This window comes from Cryptotermes secundus, unplaced genomic scaffold, assembly GCF_002891405.2.
Source record: "Cryptotermes secundus unplaced genomic scaffold, Csec_1.0 scaffold4110, whole genome shotgun sequence".
NCBI classification, from domain to species: Eukaryota; Metazoa; Arthropoda; class Insecta; order Blattodea; family Kalotermitidae; genus Cryptotermes; species Cryptotermes secundus.
This window is the reverse complement of record NW_019733947.1, coordinates 1-14,620: the sequence shown is the minus strand read 5'-3', so window position 1 is coordinate 14,620 and position 14,620 is coordinate 1. Positions and strand designations below refer to the sequence as shown.

Genomic DNA, 14,620 nt, shown 5'->3' with positions numbered 1-14,620 from the left:
AAGGCGAAGCCCGACACAGAAAGTATAAGAGGCTTAAACTTGGCGGCGGTCTGGCATACGACCGTTCAAGTGACTAGACTGCCGTGGTAGCTAATACTACTAGGAAATATATATATATATATATATAGGGCATAATCTGCTGTACCTAGCCTGGACTGACGGAAGCCGTGTATATATTGTACATTTAAATAAGAAATAAGTGTGTATTGTAAATATGTGTACATACAGACAATGGACTTATTAATACAGACTGGCTAACAAATGACAGATCCGACCTCTCGTCAGAGAGGGCGCTAATCATGGACAGGACAGTAACTTTCATTCAAGAGAAATATCTGGTCATGAGCCCCAGCTGGGGCTCGACACCAAGACAGACAGACTGACTGACCGTCAGTTGCAACGTGACTCTGATTCTGACTCTGAATCTGATTGATGGATTCGATTCGGATGGTGATAGACGCGGCGACACAGGTGCAGAGATTCATTCGATTCAGATGATAGTTTTTGTGGTGTCTGGATTCGAGAGCTATGTGGTGTGATTAATTGTCTGTTTGACGATAATAATAAGACGGGATTCATTGAGAGATTGATTCGGGATCGAGTGGTGGATTCGAGATTGTCTGTTTGACAGGACAGGACAGGACAGGACTGATTCACGCTCAAGGAAAGTATAAAGGAGCTAATTGCTTGTAGCTCTGAAATTTTCAGTTCTTGTTTGTTGTTAAAATTATCAGATTTTGCTTGAGGCCTGTGTCGTGTCGTGCCGTGCCAGACATGGCGGGTGCCTCGGTGCCTGGCTATCATGCATTATGGGCAGAAAAAAAGAGCCTCATTACAGGCAGAATATAAAGAAAACGTGAAGCAATATCCTGCAGCAGATGAACATTACAGGAGACTGTTCAAAATCATTTGTGACATCGAGGATGTGGCCAGCTTCACACCCCCCACAACTGGAGAAAGTGTTGAGTGGGCGGCAATAGTAAATGCCGCTGAAGAAACCAGAGAGGGCTATTGCAAGGCTCTCAAGGGCAAGATTTTGTTCAGTGCTCTGTACGGAACCTACACAGTTACACTGAACGATCTGAAGTCCCTAGTGAAAGCCAGAACATCGGAGGCAACAAAAACCCAGCCGAAGCCCTCCCAAGAGGAAGACTTCAAAGAGGTCCGAAGGCGGAAACGGCAGAGCACAACCGAGTCCGCCCCGACTTCAAAGAAGGCAGCGGCTGCCACAGGCAACACCCAAACCAAAGAGGTGCCTACCCGCAACTACTTTGCTCCTCTCAGGGTGACGACAATGGACACCGACTCTGCTGGTGACGGAGCCACTGCGCTGGAGGAGGGAGCCACTACTCTGGAGGTGGAATCATCAGGTAGAGCAGGCAGGCCACCCCCAATAATTATAACGACCACAGTGAACCTCATTCACTTACAAAAGCAACTTAAAAATGTGGTCAGTGGTGACTTTGAGTTCCGTAATACCAAAAGCGGGACCAGAGTCATCACCAAAAGTATGGCGGATTTCGAAGCCGTCAAGTCCTATCTCTCAAACAACAAACTTTCCTATTTTACTTTCTTTCCGAAGTCCCTAAAACCCATTAAGGCTGTAATCCGTCACCTCCCCCACAACACCCCGGCGGAAGATATTTCTGATGGATTGGTGACCCTGGGATTTGACGTGGTTAGCGTCAAGCAGATGACAACCACCCGAGGGTCGCCTTCAGAAGGAAGGATATCCAGAAACCTTCCCCTCTTCCTTATAACCTTACCCAGGACGGCAAAATCCCAAGATATTTTCAAGCTAAATAACCTTTGCCATATTTCCATCCGGGTCGAGGCTTATAGAGCACAGAGTGGCCTTACGCAGTGTCACAACTGCCAACAATTTGGCCACGTCTGGGCTAATTGTAAGCAACCTCCCCGTTGCATGTGGTGCGGGGGTGGCCACCTGCACAGAGAGTGCCCCGAGAAAGAGAACGCTACCTCCACTCCAGCGTGCTGTAACTGTGAGTTGAAGGATGGGGAGAAACCGCATCCCGCTAACTACCGCGGCTGCAGTCACGCGAAGGAGGAGCTGCAGAAGAGGAAATTGCAGAGAGCACCCAAAACCACAACAGGAAGGGTGTTCTCATCAAATATAGTCACTCCTGGAGTCTCCTTCGCGGCGGCTCTCCGAGGCAACACGTTGCAGGAGCAGCGGTCTCAGACTCTACATACACCAGTGGCAGTCCCACCAGCAGTCAAGAAACCGACCGTCCCGGTTCCTGTACTGGAACAACACACAGGTCAGTCAGTTCAGGCTTCTAATGTAAACAGTCAATCTCTCGACAATATGTTGAGAGTGGTGACTGTAGTACAGCAGATTATGACAGAGGTCAGTGGTGCAGTGTCCGAAGAGGAAAAAATAATGGCCATTACCAAAATTGTTCTGAGTCTTATGAAACAGAATGGCCACTAGAGTTCATAGGCCCCTCAAAGTCATAGCATTTAATGCGAACGGCATTGGGAGGCAGCGCTATGAGCTCAGTAAACAGCTGCAAGACCTACACGTAGATGTGGCCCTGTTTTCAGAGACACATCTGAAACCTCATGAGAGGTTCTTTATTCCAAATTACCACTTTTATAGAATCGACCGCCAGTCGGGCAGAAAGGGCGGAACTGCCGTTGCAGTAAGAAAAGGCATTCCCCACAACCATGTAGACCTACCACCCCTTGTTTCAGTAGAAGCGACAGGGGTCTGCATACCAATTGGTAATAGCGAAGTGCTGCTTGCAGCTGTTTACAAATCTCCAAGCAAAGCCTGGAGTGATGCTGACATCACTGAGCTCTTAAGCTTCAGACGTAAGTCTCTTTTGGCAGGTGATTTGAATGCTAAGAACCCATTTTGGAATAGCAGAGTTTCAAACCCCTCAGGCTTGGAACTCGTTGATTTATTTGATAGGAGTGATTTCGAAATTTCAGCACCACAGTGCCCCACTCATTATTCCCCTGCGGGAAATGGTGACGTGTTAGACATTGTGGTTCACCGAAATATCAGAGTGTCAGAGGTCGTCGTCTCTGATATTTTGGATTCAGATCACCTACCAATAGTATTTCACATTCTGGATCACGTTAAAATTAGCAACCTTTCGGAACCCATTGAAAAATTCCCTCTGATACCGGTCCAACAAGTCCTCTGCAATTGCATAAGGTTGCCATCGTTGCACCTCGGACATTGCATGGGGTACCCAGCGCGCTGCAATTTTGCGGTATCCAAAAATATCGTGCAGAATGTGGAACACGAATTTGACATACGCCTACCTCAGCAGCTAACTCCTGCGCAGCCCATCAACGATCGATATCCAGCAAAGGTTCAAGAAACTGAATTGTGTGGTTGTCAACATGGGGTCGTCCTGAACGACGGCTGTCCTGAATGGCATCCCTCCTTTCACGGAACAATTTCACCCACCGTGCCACTGTGCGATATGGCAAAGCAGCATCACCACCTGCTTCTCGCAGTCCCTGATAATAGTGTAACGTGTTTGCAATCCAGAAGAGTCACTGCTATGGAAACGCTAGAATAGACCGTTACAGAGGAGACAACAATTGCCCCATTGTAGTTCTAACAGGAGTCTCCGTGGTTATAACAGAGGGTTCGTTGCCTAACAGCGGCCAAGGTTATAAAAGCCCAGCTTCAACGAAAAGTCTTCAGTCTCGGATCAGCCTTCGGAGAAGAAAGTCTCGGAAGAGCCAGCTAAGAAGCAAGTCGTGATCGAGCCATCTTGGAAGTCAGTCTTGGGATAACCGCCAGAAGAGATAGTCCAGCATCGCCGAGTTATTGTAAGCAGTGATTGTGACACTGCAAGTGTGATGATTGTAAAGTGTGTAAGACGAGCGAAGGAATAAACTCGCTATATTGGGACAACGGCGTGAACTTATTAGTAGCGTGACACCCAGACACGCTACAATAGTTTTGTGCACTACGACCTCGCGCTACTTCAATTTTTATCCAGGAGGTGGTTCTTGTTTCGTAAACATGTTGTTAGGGTGCTTGATCTGGGCTCGTGTACTTCAAGACGATGCACAATTCATCTCAATGAAACATAACCAGAACCACTCACTGCACTACTTCAACTGAACTTCTGCTATCAGCTACAGATGGCGCTAGTGCCACCTGACGCACTTCTTTCATGTTACAGCAGTGTTGCCACTACATTTTATCCAACCCTTGTATATAAACGTAGCTCAGATGGTGGTCGTAGATGGCTATGTTGTCTTTTTAATTTTTTCCCCCCTCAAATTTTCTTCTTCTTAATGGGGCTACGTGATTTTAAATTTTACTTTTAGTTGTGTGTGTATAGTTACAATAGTAGAATTGGTGCGCTGTTGACATATTTGTGTATCTTTGCGTTAGTTCAATTTTCTTGCACGCTTGACATATTTTTATTTATGGGAAAATATTGCCTATCTTGTGTTGCGCGTGTGTGCGAAAATCTACGAATATTTCTGCGAAGTAACATTCACTCCTATTGCAGATTTTTCTGTATATTGGCTAAATGGTTTTTTTTCTGCAACTGGCCTCGTTGTGGTTTTTGTTTTGTTTTTCGTGGCGGTATTCTTTTGGCTGATTATGGTGTGTTCAAATTTCAGAACTTTTTTTCCACAATTCTTGTGCAACTTCGTCCAAGCTAAAAGTGGAATATACAGTGCAGCAGGATGCTGCAACAGAATATTATGTACAGTGGTCAAACTAAAAGCATTCATAATTTTCTAAACTGTAAGCGAAATCTGCAAATAAAAATAAAATTTAACAGAATATGCCTAAAAATGAGGATAACTCCAAATTATGCACACATTAAAATACAAATACAAGCAAAGACACTAAGAATAAAAATGAAGTAAAATGTGGGTGCGTAAACATTTCAACCTAAAACAATACTACACATACACACAAAACTCGAAGAATTGGCAATATATTTGGCCAATCAATAAACCAAATATTACAAGAATAAATGGAATACACACACGACGACGACGACAACAACAAATACACAACCTATCTATGTTCCAAACAACAAATACAACAAACAAGTACTCAAACTTCCCTTTGTAAAAATTAAACCAACACGAAATTCACACAAGAAGAAAGAAAACTATTAAGTATAGATCTAACATATAATTTGCATTATAAAAAATATCTGGATAGAAACACTTGGCTTAGAAGCAGAAACCGCAATATATAATCTAGATAGAACAACAATACCACAATACTGCAAATACGCAGTAGCTAAAAATCATGTAAGTCACCCGTTGAATATAACGATAACATAAATAACATAAAGAACAAAAATAGTAAAGAAGCAATCATACACATAAAAACAAAGTATAAACAAATAAAATTTCTATAAGAAAAGCATACAGATGAAAGCAATCGCTATACTTATGTAAGAAGAATACGAACCTAAGGTAAAGAACTTCGTAGAAGATAATTTCACAGTAATCATCAATAACCCAACACTGCACTACCAAAAATACCACACGGAAACAAACAATGTAACATCTTACAAAGAGAAGCCATATGGGAATATACAAATATGAGCCCAGCATCCCCAAACCTCCACGCCACGATAGAATTGTACAAACGAAATAAATCTGTTAGTCCAACAATAAACTGGAAGAACGCACCCGCTTATGAACTAGCGAAACATTTATCTGAAACACTATTTATCTACCTGCACCTGATATATTGATACACTGTAAACAACTTCATTCACCTAATTAGAGCTCTAACAACCACGGAAGTCAGCAAAGAAACGAGAATATGCTCATTTGATATAGAAAATACATACACTAACATATGAAAAAGTCCGCGCCATAGCTCAAGCGGCCAGTCGCTGGCTTCCCACCGCAGCGGCTCTGGTTCGATCCCGGCTCTGGTCAAGTGGGATTTGTGGTGGACAAAGTGGCGCTGGGACAGGTTTTCTCAGAGTACTCCGTTTCCCTTGCCAATCTTCATTCCACCAATTGCTCCACAATCACCCTCACCTATCATCTGGGGCTGGTACAATAGGCCAGAAGTGGCCGCAGTACAAGAGACTTAGTCCCACCCCACTAGCAATAAAAGAAACATACGAAAAATAGACAGTATGGATATAATTTCTAACGTACTGAAAATCAACTCAAGTATCAATTGATCTCTGTCTCCCTACGTTGATTATAACACATTGATGCTGGATCGTGAGTGGCTGCGTTCCCCTCTTAAACAGGTTTCAGTATTTCCTTATTGGGGTGGCTATGGAGTTTAGCGTTCAGACATTTCCCAACTTTAACCAGCCAATTTCCGATGCGTTCTGAATCAACATCCTTCCACGATCTGATTCTAATTGCGTTCATAGATTCGTAGTCTATTGCTCAAGCCCGCTCGAACCTCCGCCATCGCGTCCACTTTCGTTGATTGTCAACTTTCCACACCGTAGCTCAAACCTGTAGCATATACCCTTTGAAGGAAAATGATAATCCAGCCTTCTTAAATACAACTATTCCAGGTTTGTCACAGTTCACAATGTTCAGTGCATTTGGTTAAAGAGGTGTTTCATGTGAAAGAAAGGTTATGACTTTCGGGGCACTGGTGAGAAACTTTCTGCAGATAAATTAATTTGCAACCTAATCTCTTGTACTCCAGAGCTGCAGAGGCTCTTATTCCGTTGTTATTTTTTTTTTTGTAAAGGGGATGGGGGACCAAATTTAATAGAACTTCACCAAAATCCAACCCAAAGGATATGGGTGAAGTGATATTGAACTTACTTATGGAGCTGAGCCCTTCTTGAGAAGCTGTCAATTGTGCAGCCACTCAAGAATTTTTCAGCCTTTTTTAGAACCCGAAGGTTCATTACTATGTTCAAAAGAGCCCTCCAATTGTCCGTATCCTGAGCCAGATTAATCCAATCCATGCCATACCATCCTATCTCACTAGGATACCTTTTAAATAATGTCCACCCACCTACACCTTGGTCTTCCCAGTAGTCTCTTTCCTTATGATTTTCCCACCAATATCCTATATGCATTCCTCGTTTCCCCCCTTCTTGCTACATGCCCTGTCAACCTCATCTTCCTCGACTAGTGATATTGAACACTGTTCAAAAATCACTAGTCGAGGAGTAAATACTTTTACAACCAGATCTGTTGTACTGCAGAGTCTCTTTCCTTCTGGCTTTCCCATCAATATCCTATATGCATTCCTCGTTTCCCCCCTTCTTGCTACATGCCCTGTCAACCTCATCTTCCTCGACTAGTGATATTGAACACTGTTCAAAAATCACTAGTCGAGGACAATGAGGTTGGCAGTGCATGTAGCACGAATGGGGGAGGCGAGGAATGCATATAGGATATTGGTTGAAAAGCCAGAGGGAAAGAGAAACTGCAGTACAAGAGATGTGGTTGTAAAAGTATTTAGTGCTAGTAGCGAAAAAAGCATTGGAGAGGGCAGAGGGGGGACACTCAAAATAGTTGGTAAAGTAGCATACATTCTTACCGATTGTGCTCTCGGCCCAGGAGGTCATTTTAAATTTAGTTCGTGTAAAATGAACATAGATGGCAGCAGCATTGTACCGAGGTGTCATGGCCGCCATGTTGCCATCCAATAACATGGGAGTTTCACGGGGCTGCTCTGGTTAACGTTGTCGTTGGTGTTAACTTGTGTTAAGAGGAGTTGCAAGTGTTGATGCTGCTGAAGTTGCGATTTTAAATCTGAGGCATCGGTGTATATGCCATACTACTGAACGTAAAGGCATAGTGTTCCAGTTGTAACAAAATGAGAGCGAAGGTATGTATGTTATATTTTTAACGCTGTCATTTCTGTATGCATAAAATATGAATATGTGGGTGCATTTCAAGTTGCTTCATGTACATCGATGAGGCATAAAAAGTGCAATATTTGACGAATGTAGTACGAAAAGTGTATAGTAGGGACGGTAACATGTAAATACTTTGGATAATGAAAAAGTAGTGATGTGACACCAAAAACAGCAAAACTGCAACTTCATGATTTTAACTTTAGCATATACTGAAAAACTTTATTCACTGCGGTTTGCTAGAGGTTTATACAATTACGAACTGCACAGCCTACCTTTGCTGGGGCACAAGATTTTAACAAGGATTAAGCCCCATTTTTGACTAGGGGTTGGCATGTTATCTGTGTCCCCACTTAGTAATGAATTTTCTGTTGTTTTTCAGTGGAGAAAGAAGCGAATGCGGAGACTGAAGCGAAAAAGGAGGAAGATGAGGGCTAGGTCTAAATAAACAGCAAGTGGGGTCAAAATAAGCAGTGAGTGACTACAGTAAGTCAGAATATCAGTCGTGTTTATGTTGTATCTGTGCAGTAAATTAGACACTGTTAACTGTTCTGTTTTGTTTCAGGATCACTGCCTTGCCAGAAACCAACAACACAGCGGCCAGGAGTTTCAAGCTGTATGGAGTGTTGTTAAAAATCTGGGATTGCTGTATTGACATTGACTTTTGTATTTGCACATTATCTTAGTGTCCCATTAATAAAGAATAGTGACTGTACAAATGTTCGTAGTATGTCAAAACGATCAACATGGAATAGTGGGAGCATGATTAGATATTTTGAAAAGTGAATCTGGAATTGTACAAAGACAAAAACAACTCTTTCCACTGTAACTATTTAAGTTTTACCACTTGAAAACTCAGCACCCTTACATGTTTCGATCCTTACAGGTCATTTTCAGAGGGAACATCAATACTTATTTGGAAACCACTATCACAATAGGTGTTCTGATTGTTAAATTACCTACACAATGCCTGGAATACACAATATACTCAATATTCAACTTTTCACAATCACAGTAGCCTTCCTGGTATAAAAACTTTGTTAAGTTAAAATTTATAAACCAAGCAGGTTTATGTCACTTCTCCTGTCTTCTTTCTTGGAGGGGGCTGAACTTATGCCACCACGCTATCTTGAGAAGGAGATTCTTAGTATAGTCTGTGTTCGTAGTTTGCTGTATTGTTTTCACTGTACAGTCCATGTTTTGTGGCAGCAGAAACAAGTGTTATATTTTGAGTCTTGTTTAATGCAATTTAAATTACATATTTCTGAGATAGATGCAGTGTAGCCTGGATGGATAAGAAATTGAATGTGTTCAACCATCTTGTGTTGGGGCAATGCTGTGTGTCATGGTCAGGGGATGGCAACTGGGATAGGGGAAAAGGAAACACTAACTACTGCCTCTGTGTGTGGAGGCAGATCTCGACTAATCAGAGAGCTTAAACAAACCAATCTGAATACCCACAATTACATGCGGTTATCGTGGTGCATTATATGCAAATTGGTAAGTATGAATTTTGATTTGATGTGGTTGCGAAACGAAAGTAGACATTTGCAAACGAAATTAGAGCTCCATGTTAAACATATTATTTGTGTATGTGAATATTATGCTTACTACCACAAATGGAATTAGAAACATAGAATTCTTTCAAGCCTAAAATTTTTGAGGTTATCATGAACTGCCATCTAAATGATATTTGTTTTATGATATTTTATGCAATTTTCGGTTCATCCCAAAGATTGTCTGTAGAATGTTAAAGAGTACCGTGATGCTGTTACAATGTTTGTATTGCTTCTTGCAGTGTAAACATGAAAACAAAATCATGTTCTGCTGCTGGGTGCTTGTCATCCAGCAAGCAAGGCATCAAATTCTTCAGCTTTCCAAGGGATGCAGCATGGTATGTCTGTTTTAATTAATGGTGTAATTACTGTGTGTTGCTTAATCCAATGAATAAATTAAGTTTAGTGTATGACTGTGTTCAATTTATATTTGTGCAGCAAACATTTCCTGGAAAGTGATTTCACTACACATTGCAGCAAGCCACAACACTGTATTGGCTACAACTGCACTCTATATGAATTATGTTCTGTTATGAGAGAAGTGGCTAGCGAGAATAATGAGAGCTAATTTTTGAAGTAATTGTCCCAAGAACCCAGTTGTGATCAAACAAATGTCATTGTGAAGAAAGCAGTCTTCTGGGATTTGGCACCGTGTATATGTGGTCATAGTCACCGCCGTGAAAGCCTCAAATCTTACAAATGTCATTGTCATCATTCATTACTTACGGAACTGTACATCAATATACAATTTTATTATAAACTTATTTTACTGTCTTATGTGCAACTTTTTAAGTTTTAAATTTTAAAGTTAATAAATCATTTCACATAAGACTGTAAAATAAGATTTATAATAAAATGGAAGAGTGCAACAGGATGCTACAGTACAAACTTATCAATACACAAGTTATGTAGGATATGTCAAATGTTTTTAGGGTAATTAAAAATGTTTGAAAAGCAGATCACACTATCAGTAATATGATTTATAAGAGAATAAGGTGGTGATGACTGCTGTGAGGAATAATTTAATGACATATACAAAATCTTTATAATGGCAGTCCCTTTCAAGTAAAGTGTGTTTTTTTCAAATCTGAAGAAGTCCATCATGTAAGGAAGCCCACTAATTTCCTTTTTAATGTTCTTTCAGTGGGGTGCTGTGGTGAATACCTGGCAACAGCTGTTTGATGATCACCTTGTGAACACATTTGAAGCTATTCGTTCGTAGTCTGGTTTGAACAATAATCCAACTGTGGGACAGTTTGTAGATGCCCTGAAGACTAACATCATCAGTGCACTTGCTATCAGAGGTCTGTGTGGAACTAGTTGTGAGGATGATGGTGCTACTGTTGCGTGTAACCTACAGTCATTGTTCAGGGCACCTGATGCTTCTTCACCAAATCCGTCCACAAGTCGTGGCAAGGAAACCCCTGATGAAGTTCCTGAGTTTCCATGTTACTCAACAAGTACAGAAGGACATGGTTGCTGCAGTACATGCTGGTGACATGGAAGTGTTCTCAGTAGCCTATGTCAGTGGTTCCATTGGAAGACAGGTGCTTCATGGTGTCAGCTGTGATGCACGCAAGACATGCGTGACATCTGAAGTGCTGCTGTCAGCCAATGTCATATATTTGTGAGACATTGGTGTGGAGACTGTTGGTATGCTGTAACTCTAATATAATCTATGATGGCAGGCAATTCATGTTGCAGCATATCACAGCTGCCATTAAGAGCACCATTGACTTGGAGTGGATTAGGTGTACTGGTTGTTCACTTCACTACCAATGAATAATAGATGGTATTGTGAGATATCTCACAAGAATTTACATTCCTTGGTGGTGTAAGTGAACAAACATGTTGATGACTGAATCAGCCAGGCAGAGGGCCACAAAGAGGAAGAAGATTAAGATACTGACACATCAGTAAGTCATTAGGAAAGTAATGCCTCTTCATCTTTGCCTTTTAATATCCTGCCCACACCATCCCTGGAAATTGGCAGAGAGTAGTTATTGAATTAATGGAATAATATATTCCAATTGCTCACATGAGCATCAATAGTTGTTTCGTAAGTTGGAGAAAGTTACCCTGGTGACAAGCAACTGCAACTACCATGCCTTCACATGCTTGTCTCAAACCTCTGGTTTTGAGTAATTTGTTGATAACATTGTCACCTACAGTTGGATTACATAAAAGAAACCTATTCTGATCTTGAACTCCATCTCTTTCTTGCTTTGGAGACCTGTTTCCTTCTTCCCAGTATATTAGAACATCATTCTCAGAAGATGGTCAGAGTTCATTCTGCCCTCTATCTGAAAATAATTAGATTTCAATCAAGAATTGTGTGGGAAATTCTTTTCGGACTCAAATGTTTCGTTTTTATATGTGGGTAAGAGTGAAGTGGCATTACTTTATACTTGACTTGCAATCTTCAGGTTACCTGATTCAGTGTGAAACACCGAGGAGCAGACTCAATGTCAGGATTCAGTGTATATTTTGTAATTAAATTTATTAACTACTTCCTAGGTAGGAACTTTTACTTATTAGTGTCTACATATTTTATTCATCTAATTTGTTATTACGGGTATATCCCTTCAGTCATTGCATTATTTTGTATTGGATTGTGTTCAGCATTGATCTTATGAACATAAATATATAAACATCATATTTTTAAGGTTCATTATATTCCTTCAGTTATTTTATTCTGTTGGCCATATTATTGTGTTCAACATTGAACTTGTGAACATTTACATATTTAAGATTTTCAAGGTTCATTATATTGCTTCAGATATTTTATTATGTTGGCCATATTATTGTGTTCAATACTTTCAAGGTTCATTATATTTGTTCAGTTAATTTATTATTTTGGAAACATGAGCATGTTTCAGATCATGAGGTTTGTAAGACAAAGACAAAAACAACTCCGTACAGTGTGACTATTTAAGTTTTACCACTTGAAAACTCAGCACCCTTACATGTTTCGATCCTTACGGATCATCTTCAGAGGGACCATCAATACTTATTCGGAAACCACTATCACAGTAGTGCTAAATACACACAATGCCTGGAATACACAGTATACACAATATTCAACTTTTCACAATCACAGCAGCCTTCCTGGTATTAAAACTTTGTTGTTTAAGTCAAAATTTTATAAACCATGCAGGTTCGTGTCACTTCTCATATCGTCTTTCTTGGAGAGGGCTGAACTTGTGCCGCCTGTCTATCTTGGAAAGGAGATTCTTAGCATCGTCCGTGTTTGTTCGTGGCTTGCTGAACGTAGTTATTTTTGTCTTTGTAATTGTTAGTGTGTTGGACCAGAATGAACTCGCTCGGTCCCTCCCTCCCNAAGAATTTCCCAGCATTTTATGGAATCCGAAGGTTCATCACCGTGTTCACAAGAGCCCTCCACTGGTCCCTATCCTGAGCCAGATCTATCCAATCCATACCATCCCATCCTATCTCTCTAAGATCCATTCTAATATTGTCCACCCACCGATGCCTTGGTCTTCCCTTCTGGCTTTCCCACCAGTATCCTATACGCATTCCTTGTCCCCCCATTCGTGCTACATGACCTGCCCACCTCATCCTCCTTGACTTTATCATTCTAATTATACTTTGAGAAGAGTACAAGTTATGAAGCTCCTCATTATGCAGTTTTCTCCAACCTCCTGTCACTTCATCTCTCTTTGGTCCAAATATTCTCCTCAACACCCTGTTATCAAGCACCCTCAGTCTATGTTCCTCCCTTAATGTCAGAGACCAAGTTTCACACCCATAAAGAATCACAGGCAAATTTATAGTTTTGTAGGACCAGAATGAAACAAATAAAAAAAAAAGTTTGCAACAGTTCTGCAATTATTTTATTGCTTTTCGTATATTATTAAATGCAATCTTAATCTTGTTAACAAGAGAGTGTATCAGATTCTCAAGTTTCATTATACTACTGAAATTAATAACAAATGGAAACCTCAGTATTATTACTTCTATACATGATATATAACACATTAATGTAACTGAAAAGCTATGTTCTGTGCAGCTTTCAGGTATAAGTTGTAAGCAAAGTTATGAAGTTGAATAAAAGTATCTCTGATGGAAACAGAATTTTCTTTCAAGTTTACCCACCATCAGCTTTCCTAAACACAAGTATTTTATGTATGTTATAGTTCAAATATCCATTGAATTTCAGTGAGGGAGTGTTGAATTGATGTAAATGAATTGTTCTTATTTTACAGGCACTGGTGAGAAACTTTCTCCCGATAAATAATGTTGCAACCTGATATCTTGTACTGCAGGGGTTCTTACTCCATTGTGTGTTTTCTGTTTTTGAACTGAGTTTAATATCATTTAACTCATTCCCTCCACATGGTTTTGAGCGAAGTGATATTAAACTCAGCTCGAAAACAGAAAACACACAACGGAATAAGAACCTCTGCAGTACAGGATATCAGGTTGCAACATTATTTATCTGGAGAAAGTTTCCCACCAGTGCCTGTAAAATATGAGCATTTCATTTACATCGATTATTAATTATAGCTATACGTGTGGACCAGTGATTTTTCGGGAGGGAGCAGTAAAAAAGTGCTGGTGGTATAATAGCATATTTTCTTACCGACAGGGCAGGTGGTATGATAGAATATCTTCTTACCGACCGAGCCCTCGGTACTGGCGACAGGCATTTTTTATTTCAAAAGAGCTGCCTCCGGGCACCGTGGCAGCAGTGATGCTTCATGACGTCACGGCGGTTATGTTGCCCGCCAATAGCATTGAGTTGCATCCTCATCGTCTAAAACGTCTAGAAATCTTGAGAACGTCTTACACACAGACGCGATACTCAGCTCGGTACGGTACGGGACGATGTATAATTACATTGCGGTAAATGGAGGTCCGCACACTGGCGCGGTACTCCGAGGAACGCGATATTATCGCAGTCGGTATATCGCCTCGGTATTTCGGTCTACCGAGCGCACTCGGTAGACCGCTCGGTATCGCAGCGGTAAATAGTCATGGATCCGTCTTTGGAGGAAGAAGTTTTGCTTTTAGCTGTCGCTCTTTATGAAGACGAAGGTGAATCCCGGCAAGTATTTTACTGAACACTAAATCTGCGTAGTTCTTTTCCTCCAAATATTCAGTATGTCATATATATGTACAAATATTTACAATTCCATAACGAGAGTCTAATTAAGTACGTATAAGTGGTTCCTATGTGTGTTCCTATTTTAGGCGAAAGAGACGAATCGCTTGGAT

General features: G+C 40.9%; 1 long non-coding RNA gene across 1 annotated transcript; it reads left to right on the top strand.

Moving 5' to 3' along the window:
* The first annotated feature begins 7,628 nt into the window (after positions 1 to 7,628).
* LOC111868383 lies at positions 7,629 to 8,613 on the top strand. The gene is made up of 3 exons (XR_002843503.1): positions 7,629 to 7,798; positions 8,209 to 8,312; positions 8,392 to 8,613. It is a non-coding gene; the product is annotated as an uncharacterized LOC111868383 (long non-coding RNA).
* Positions 8,614 to 14,620: the final 6,007 nt, after the last annotated feature.